Source organism: Lepidochelys kempii, chromosome 3, assembly GCF_965140265.1.
Source record: "Lepidochelys kempii isolate rLepKem1 chromosome 3, rLepKem1.hap2, whole genome shotgun sequence".
NCBI lineage: Eukaryota > Metazoa > Chordata > Testudines > Cheloniidae > Lepidochelys > Lepidochelys kempii.
In genome coordinates this window covers 1,346,504-1,356,207 of record NC_133258.1, presented here as the reverse complement: position 1 = coordinate 1,356,207, position 9,704 = coordinate 1,346,504, and the positions used below count along the sequence as shown (strand labels likewise).

Sequence of the window (9,704 nt, the reverse complement as noted above, 5' to 3'; positions counted from 1 at the left end):
GGTGAAGTGGGGGCGATGTCGGGGGCAGGGGTGGTGGGGGATGGGATGGGGTGGGGGCAGTGTGGGGGGCGGGGGGGATGGGGTAGGGGCGATGTGGGGGGCGGGGCGTGGGGCTGGGGCGATGTGGGGGGCGGGAGGATGGGGTAGGGACGGTGGGGGGTGGGGTGAAGTGGGGGCGATGTGGGGGGCAGGGGTGGTGGGGGATGGGGTGGGGGCGATGTGGGGGTGGGGGGGACGGAGTAGGGTCGATGTGGGGGGCTGGGCCGGTGGGGGGCGATGTGGGGGGCGGGGGGTGGGGCTGGGGCGATGTGGGGGGCCATGGGAGGCGCGGCGGGGTTGGGGGGCCCGGCCGCTGCGGCGGCGGTTGCCATGGCTCCGGGCCGGGGGGGCGGCCGGCCCCGGAGGGGGGGCAGCGGCGCATGCGCGGTGCGGCCCCTCCCGCAGAGCCCGGCTCGGTGCAGACGCAGCGAGAGCAGCGGCCGGAGCGAGCGGCGGCCCGAGCGCGGTGAGTGCGGGGCGGGGCCGGGCCCAGCGCCCCCCCACGGCCCCCCCACGGCCCCCCGGGCCCGCCGGGCCCCCCGAGCCTGCCGGGCCTGGGCCTGGGCCTGGGCTGGGCTCGGCTGGGGGCGGCGGGGGTGTTACCTGCCTTCCTGACAGCTGCGGGGGTCCCGCTGCCCGGGCGCCCCACGGCGGGGGGGTCCCGCTGCCCGGGCGCCCCACGGCGGGGGGGTCCCGCTGCCCGGGCGCCCCACGGCGGGGGGGTCCCGCTGCCCGGGCGCCCCACGGCGGGGGGGTCCCGCTGCCCGGGCGCCCCACGGCGGGGGGGTCCCGCTGCCCGGGCGCCCCACGGCGGGGGGGTCCCGCTGCCCGGGCGCCCCACGGCGGGGGGGTCCCGCTGCCCGGGCGCCCCACGGCGGGGGGGTCCCGCTGCCCGGGCGCCCCACGGCGGGGGGGTCCCGCTGCCCGGGCGCCCCACGGCGGGGGGATCTGGGGGGGTCCCGCTGCCCGGGCGCCCCACGGCGGGGGGATCTGGGGGGGTCCCGCTGCCCGGGCGCCCCATGGCGGGGGAGCTGGGGGACCGAGCCCTAGGGCTGGGGGCAGGGCCCCGTTGCCGGAGGAGATGCCTGGGTGAGGGGCTGGGGTGGATGGGGGCGAGAGACTGGCGCGGATTGCAGGGTGCAGTGTTGGGTGTTGTGGGAATCGCCCTGAGTGGCTCCTCAGACCCCCGGGATCTCCCAGCTCTGCCGGGGAAACGAACTTGCTGTTACCCAGCTGACAGGGAGCGGCCTGAGCCCCTCCAGGCTGTGTCCTGAGCACACCTGTTCCCACCTCTCACACCATGGTATTTTTAGTTTTGTGGCAGAACTGAAGCTTCAGTGTAGCTGTCGCTTTTTTGGTAGCTGTCCGTCCGCTGGGGGTGGATTAAATCCTTCTTGTTCCTGACATAAACGCAGGCGTGATCCACTGGGCTCTGCCTCTGGCCAGGCTGTCAGATGTGGACGCGCTCAGCAACAGAGCCGGAAAAGTCTCTGATCACTGTAATGCTTTTGAGATGAGAGCCTTGGACTCCAAGACTGAGTGTCAACATATTCGGTGCCGTATGGATGAGTGGGAAAACCTCCTCCGAGAAAGTAATCGTCTAGACACTCGCTCACCGCGCCAAAGGGCCTGCTGCTACCAGTAGCTAGAGAGAGCTGAAAAGCCAGCAGATGCCAGCCTCTTAGTTTCTGTGATATTTTACCCAATCTAAATTGCTTTGTATGCAAATTTCCCGTACACCAGGGATCCCCGACCCTTGTCCTACCAAGGGCTACAACTGCAACTCGCCAAGAGCCCTAGGGCTGCGTGTAACTTGCAGATACCCTCAACTTTAATATGGAGGAGCAGACAACTAAGACTACATGTCCCAGCATGCTTGGGATTTTTTGTTCTGAGAGCTCATATAGGTGTCGGGCAATGCATACTGGGATCTGTAGGCTTTATGGCCACCAGCTAAAGATGAAGGTGGCTATGGACCAGTCCATCTGCTCCAGCTGAGGCACATGGAGATCTGAAGTCAGGGCTGTAGCTCTGCGGTGGTTTGTGAAGCAGAAGATTGCGTGGTGGAATTGTATTGGGAACCCTGGGGAATGACTTGGTGAGCGCAGAGAAGAGAGATCTGGACAAACAGCAGAAAGCGTTTCTTTGTGCTCCTGCCTTTGGAGAAGCAGTGGTGGTGGGGGGAGAAATGCACAAATTACGGGGCAGGTTAGCGATGTGATGGGAAGTGCTAGAAGATGGTTTTGCAGAACTGGTCATTGTGACCCCTTAAACACTCTGGCTGTTCAGGTGAACAATGGCCATAGAATATGAATGTTTGCAATTAAAATCCACTCTTGACTCAGGAGGCCTTTCTGAGATATGGCTGAAAGAGTAAAGAGCAGTTCCTAACTTAAACCAGCTGGGCTACTGCAGATGCTAGTGTATTTGGTGCAGTGGTTGTGCTTATGGGGCTGTAGACAAAGACGCCAGGTCCCAGAGGAGCTTACAGATATAACAGGGTTATTGGTGATGGGGATCAGCAGGGACAGAGGAGAGAGTCATCAGTAAAGCTCTGGTCTCTGCATTTCTAATGCTGCCATCCCTGAAACACCTGGTCACCGCATGCAAAATGAAGGATCACTTAGGAAAGAAACCAAACTCTTGTCGCCATTATCAGGGTTCTGTCTCAGTGGGATCAGTCTTGGAGAAGCTTTGCTTGGCCCTTCTGTTAACTGAGCAGTCGCCTGCTTAGAGAAGAGTCTTGTACTAGGCCTTAAAATGGTCAGATGCTGGCTCCTCCTGGTCCCTGCGGGTGGGGAATTCCACAGCCCTGTGCTGTGACATCCTGACCCTGCAGCAGTGTGCACGTGGAAACATGATCACAGAAGTAAACATAACGGCCTTTGAACCTAAGGTCCAAAACCTTGAACCAAGTCTGGAATTGGATGGGGGGAAGTCAGAACAGCACCCTGGTGTGAAGTGCTCCCCTTGGCCCTGCCTAGAAGGTTGCCAGCTGTGAGATGTCTCCATGGCCTTTACATGCGTCCCCAGGTAGAGCCTATGGGTGACAGGCATGGGTCATTGCAGGCATAGTGCACTGGAGTGGAGCAGGTGCAGTCCCCTGGCAGCTGATGAGGAAAGTGTCCCTGCCAGCTCTGCTGTTTGATGTTAGGGGGGTTGAGACTAGTAGGACCCCAGACTGTGCACCACCCTGACGATGGGCGAGAGAAGTATGGGCTGGATGAATGCACTATAAGGTGGGTAGAAAGTTGGCTAGATTGTCGGGCTCAACGGGTAGTGATCAATGGCTCCATGTCTAGTTGGCAGCCGGTATCAAGTGGAGTGCCCCAAAGGTCGGTCCTGGGGCCGGTTTTGTTCAATATCTTCATAAATGATCTGGAGGATGGTGTGGATTGCACCCTCAGCAAATTTTCGGATGATACTAAACTGGGAGGAGTGGTAGATACGGTGGCAGGTAGGGTTAGGATACAGAGGGCTCTAGACAAATTGGAGGATTGGGCCAAAAGAAATCTGATGAGGTTCAACAAGAATAAGTGCAGGGTCCTGCACTTAGGACGGAAGAATCCAATGCACCGCTACAGACTAGGGACCAAATGGCTAGGCAGCAGTTCTGCGGAAAAGGACCGAGGGGTGACAGTGGATGAGAAGCTAGATATAAGTCAGCAGTGTGCCCTTGTTGCCAAGAAGACCAATGGCGTTTTGGGCTGTATAAGTGGGGGCATAGCCAGCAGATTGAGGGACGTGATCGTTCCCCTCTATTCGACATTGGTGAGGCCTATCTGGAGTACAGTGTCCAGTTTTGGGCCCCACACTTCAAGAAGGATGTGGATAAATTGGAGAGAGTCCAGCGAAGGGCAAGAAAAATGATTAGGGGTCTGGAACACATGAGTTATGAGGAGAGGCTGAGGGAACTGGGATTGTTTAGTCTGCAGAAGAGAAGACTGAGGGGGGATTTGATAGCTGCTTTCAACTACCTGAGAGGTGGTTCCAGAGAGGATGGTTCTAGACTGTTCTCAATGGTAGCAGATGACAGAACGAGGAGTAATGGTCTCAAGTTGCAGTGGGGGAGGTTTAGGTTGGATATTAGGAAAAACTTTTTCACTAGGAGGGTGGTGAAACACTGGAATGCGTTGCCTAGGGAGGTGGTGGAATCTCCTTTCTTAGAAGTTTTTAAGGTCAGGCTTGACAAAGCCCTGGCTGGGATGATTTAATTGGGGATTGGTCCTGCTTTGAGCAGGGGGTTGGACTAGATGACCTCCTGAGGTCCCTTCCAACCCTTATATTCTATGATTGGGTTGTGCTCAGTAGACAAGGAGGTTGTTGCTCCTTTTGGTGCCTGAGATGCTTTCCCTGTCTGCAGCAGCCCAGTCTTATATGGATGGAGCTAAACCAGCTGTGGGTCACAGGCTGGGACAGCTGGGAATCAGCATTGCTTGGTGTTATGGAGCTACCGTAGAACAGGGAACCATGCTGGGGTGGAGGCTACACGACAGGAGGAGCCGGAGGCTGTTCCAGGCCCAGGGGCAGCATGAAAACAGGGGGAGGAATGAGTGCGAGAAGGGGAAGGGAATGTTAAAGGGGTGGGCAGAGTGCACTGGGAACTGGATGAGGGAACGATGCATAGTCTTGAAGAAGAGGATGGGATGTCTGAACTCAGTGCAGAAAGAGAGAGCTGGTGAGGGGGCATAGTGTGATCAGAGCAACAGGCTTTTTGTGGCACTTTGGATGGGCTGAGGGGCCAGAGCGGAGAGGTGGTGCTACCCGTACGCTCTAGGGCACCCACCTGTACCCTTCCGTGCACTGAAGGGGTCACCCGGATAATTTAAGCACCCCCACCCTTAGCTAGTCCCTCGGGCTTGGGGTGAAAGGCACCTATCCTTACCCAGTTCCTAGGGCTCAGGATGTAATCTTCTGTGGGTTTGCTGGGCCTTTTACCAGTGAAAGAGCCTAACACATCTCTATTAATTATCAGTTACCAAAACAGAATGCTCACGCTAAGCATACAATGCTCACCACACCCCATAAGGCAGACGAGGTTTTCCTGCTGGCCAGTCAGGATCAGGTTGTCGGAGGGCTCCAGCTTCTGCACAGTATGATTGGCAGGGTGTTGAGGTCTGGCAGCTCTGATCTTGGGGCTGAGTCCTGGAGTTAGGTTCCAAAGTACTTCCTTTTGGACCTCAGTTTGTATAGTGAGACTTGAGTCCTGCTTAGCTCTACCTTCACCAGTCGTTGTAAACTAAAGTCCTGCCAGACAGTATTTTTCACCCATCCTAGCCCATTATGAAAAGCCATTCTTTACCCAATCAGACCCCACCACCTTAGCTGATTTACACCTTACAGAATTAGTTATGCAACAGGCAGAACCGATCAAAGAACCAGACAGAGACCCTACAGATAAACAATTGAGAAGTAGGGACTATAAAGGCAAAACAATAGAAGTAGGGATTTCACACACAGCTGTTGAGAAGTGGTTCCTTGCCAGGCAGGATGTTGTCAAACCAAGTTTTCTTTAGCCATCTTAAGCTCTGTTTCTGTATCTGGTGGTGGTGGGCACTGTTCGGACAGGAGCCTTCTGAACACCCCACAGTACAGTTTTGGTGCAATAAATGGAAGGTGAGGCTTTGACTCTCTGCAACTTAGCTCATGGCTGCTGTCTCTCAATCTGGCTGCTGTTTTTACTGTAGAAGACGACCTCCGACCTTACCTTGGGATGATGGCAAATCTCTGCCTGCCTATCTGTTTACCTGCTGTGCTGCCAAGTGTGTATTTGCTTGGAACTGTTCCATCTCTTAGGGAAGAAATAGCCATTTGGATAACTGTCCATGAAGATTTTAGTTCGAGTAGTTATGCATTGATCCCATCCCAATGGGGGATTAGGGCCCACGGGAGCTAGTTGAAGTGGCAACTTGTGGCCTCCTCTCTATTGGCTATTTTCTCACCATGGCAGGAAAAATCATAGCCAATGTTGTCTCACCATTTCCTTGTGCTCCCCCTTCTTAAAATGTAGGAGCCTAATGGCCTGCTTGGGCACCTCGGTCAGGGGCTCGGCTCCCAGAATGCTGAGCACCCAGCAGCTTCCTGGCCATTTCACTGCCCGCAAGGAGAACTGAGAAACCAAGGGGAGACCTGAATGTTTAGGGCTGCCCCTCTCCTTCCTCAGGGGGTTCTGCTGGCCCAAGCCCTGAGAAAGGTTCAGTGCGGCACTGTCTTGGTTTCAGTTCTCCCTCGCAGGTCTGACAGCAAGGAACTTTACATATTGACTGGTGTGGAGAAAGTAAGTAAGGAAGTGTTATTTACTCCTTCTCATAACACAAGAACTAGGGGCCACCAAATGAAATTAATAGGCAGCAGGTTCAAAACAAACAAAAGGAAGTATTTCTTCACACAACGCACAGTCAACCTGTGGAACTCCTTGCCAGAGGATATTGTGAAGGCCAAGACTAGAACAGGATTCAAACAAGAACTAGATAAGTTCACAGAGGATAGGTCCATCAGTGGCTATTAGCCAGGATGGGCAGGGATGGTGTCCGTAGCCTCTGTTTGCCAGAAGCTGGGAATGAGCAACAGGGGATGGGTCACTTGATGATTCCTTGTTCTGTTCATTCCCTCTGGGGCACCTGGCATTGGCCACTGTCAGAAGACAGGATACAGGGCTAGATGGACCTTTGGTCTGGACCCAGTATGGCCGTTCTTATGTATTCAGATGGGAACACCGTTCTGTCTGAAGCCCATGAAAAACAATGAGATACCTGCTGGGAATGTGAGATCCTGTGATTCCAAGCCAATGGGCGTGTGTGTGAGCCGGGGGGTCTTGCTTCCAAGAAATTTCTCACCAGCTTTAGACTTCTTGTAAATCTGGCCAGTAAAGACAGCGGGGCACCAACTGTGCTCTGAAAGTGTGGAGGAATTACTCCACTTTGCAGTGATCTCTCCGCCTGCCTGAGTGGGATTGTTTCTTTCCCGTTACCCTCTTTGCCAGGGCCAGTGAGCAGACTTTGCTGTCTCTTTTTCTGCCTGCCCTGCAAGGCTGTGTTAGTTTGCTTCAGAACCAGTGGAAGGTAAGCGTGATCAGAATGCACTCGACATTAATATTTCAGAGGATATTGTGTAGCGTAATTATGTTTGAGAAGGCGAGTCCAAGAACATAGTCACTAAGTGAAACCTGTGGGGTGTTGTTCAGAGTCATCAGTTTTCTGCATGGACTCTCTGATAGATGGTACTAAGTTTATTAAAGACCAGAGGACTGTGAGTAATTCCAGGTTTCAGAGGAGCAGCGGTGCTAGTCTGTATCCTCAAAAAGAACAGGAGTACTTGTGGCACCTTAGAGACTAACAAATTTATTAGAGCATAAGCTTTCGTGAGCTACAGCCCACTTCATCGGATGCATAAAATGGAACATATAGTAAGAAGATATATATATACACGTACAGAGAAGGTGGAAGTTGCCATACAAACTGTGAGAGGCTAATTAGTTAAGATGAGCTATTATCAGCAGGAGAAAAATAAAAAACTTTTGTAGTGATAATTAAGCTGGCCCATTTAGACAGTTGACAAGAAGGTGAGATCTAACTAGGCTGCCAACCAGACGTCAACGACTTGATGTCTAGTTGGCAGCCGGTATCAAGCGGAGTGCCCCAAGGGTCGGTCCTGGGGCTCGTTTTGTTCAACATCTTCATTAATGATCTGGAGGATGGCGTGGATTGCACCCTCAGCAAGTTTGCAGATTACATTAAGCTGAGGGGAGAGGTAGATACGCTGGAGGGTAGGGATACGATACAGAGGGCCCTAGACAAATTGGAGGATTGGGCCAAAAGAAATCTGATGAGGTTCAACAAGGACAAGTGCAGAGTCCTGCACTTAGGACGGAAGAATCCCATGCACCGCTACAGACTAGGGACCGAATGGCTCGGCAGCAGTTCTGCAGAAAAGGACCTAGGGGATTACAGTGGATGAGAAGCTGGAGATGAGTCAGCAGTGTGCCCTTGTTGCCAAGAAGGCTAATGGCACTTTGGGCTGCATTAGTAGGAGCACTGCCAGCAGATTGAGGGAAGTGATTATTCCCCTCTATTCGGCACTGGTGAGGCCACATCTGGAGGATTGGGTCCAGTTTTGGTCCCCCCACCACAGAAGGGATGTGGACAAATTGGAGAGAATCCAGCTGAGGGCAATGGTTAGGGGATTGGGGCACATAACTTACGAGGAGAGGCTGAGGGAACTGGGATTATTTAGTCTTAGAAGAGAAGTGTGGGGGGGATTTGATAGCTGCTTTCAACTACCTGAAGGGGGTTCCAAAGAGGATGGATCTCTGCTGTTCTCGGTGGTGGCAGATGACAGAACAAGGAGCAATGGTCTCAAGTTGCAGTGAGGGAGGTCTAGGTGGGATATTAGGAAAAACTATTTCACTAGGAGGGTGGTGAAGCACTGGAGTGGGTCACCTAGGGAGGTGGTAGAATCTCCATCCTTAGAGGTTTTAAAGGCCCAGCTTGACAAAGCCTTGGCTGGGATGATTTAGTTGGGGTTGGTCCTGCTTTGAGCAGGGGGTTGGACTAGATGATCTCCTGGGATCTCTTCCAACCCTGACCTTCTATGATTCTAGGTGAATGGGCAACATGATGGCAAATGCACTTTAATGAAGATTAATGCAAATAAATTCATAGCGGAGAGAAACTGAAGCTGCTCATACATTACAGGGTTCTAAATTAACAATCAGCTCAGGCAAGGGACCTGGGTGCCCTTGAAAATGTTTGCTTAAATTGTGACTGTGGGAAAAAGAGCAAGCAAGGTGTCAGGCGGCATAAGGAACAAGATGGAGGATAAAGGCTGTATTAATGCATTTGTGCTGTGCGTGCGAACAGCCCGTCACACACAGGGTCCTGCAGACTAGACGGGGCTCAGAGAAGAGGGATAAGAATGATGAAAGGATTGGAAAAAACCTCGGGGATTGTTACCTTGGAAAGGAGATGAACGAGGGGGGATGTGATAAAAGTACTGTGCTGACCAATATTGTCTCACTGTTTCCTTGTGCTCCCCCATCTGTCTGTCTGTCTCCCTCCGGTGTCTCTTATCTGGTACTTACAGTGTCAGCTCCTTGGGGCAGGGCCCATCTTTTTGCTCTGTATTTGTCCAGTGCCTGATACGAAGTGGTCCTGCTCTGTGAGTAGGGCCCCTAGGTGCTACAGTAATACAAAACCGCGGAGATGCTATGCTGATGATACTAATAACACGATGAATGGTCTGGAGAAGGGAAATCGGAAATTTCTGTCTGGCAACTCCTGTGTTTCTGGGGGAGACATAATAGGGGGGCAGCTTATCCCAAATCTTACTACAGCTTTCTTACACCTTTCTCTGAAGCATCTGGTCAGAGACGGGCCTCGAGGCTGCTCCGGTTCCTGTGCCCCGGGATATATTCAGGTAGGGAAGGCTGATCTCAGACTGATCTATAAAGAAAACCCTTGGTACAAGAGCCTGTTGCCCAGGAGGGAAGACTGATGTCATGTGTTGATATGTCCCGCTGGCACAGAGCACTCCGTTGTTATGTACAGCATCTTCACACAAACACTGGCGTTATGTGGGAGGGAGGGAGGGGAGTGAAGGGAGAAAAGAGAGGGGTTTTCAGCTGAGGGTTGAAATGAGCAAGAAAATCTGTGGTGGGAGAGAGTAAG

The 9,704-nt window shown here is 53.5% G+C and overlaps 1 protein-coding gene across 2 annotated transcripts in view; it reads left to right on the top strand.

Moving 5' to 3' along the window:
- The first annotated feature begins 423 nt into the window (after positions 1-423).
- Positions 424-9,704, top strand: part of MAPRE3 (microtubule associated protein RP/EB family member 3) — a 73,719-nt gene continuing 64,438 nt past the window's right edge. Inside the window, exon 1 of one of the 2 annotated variants that reach the window (XM_073335453.1) lies at positions 424-505. The gene's annotated coding sequence lies outside the window, so the exon portion shown is untranslated. The remainder of the gene's footprint in view (positions 506-9,704) is intronic. The other variant, XM_073335451.1, reaches the window with a different exon arrangement.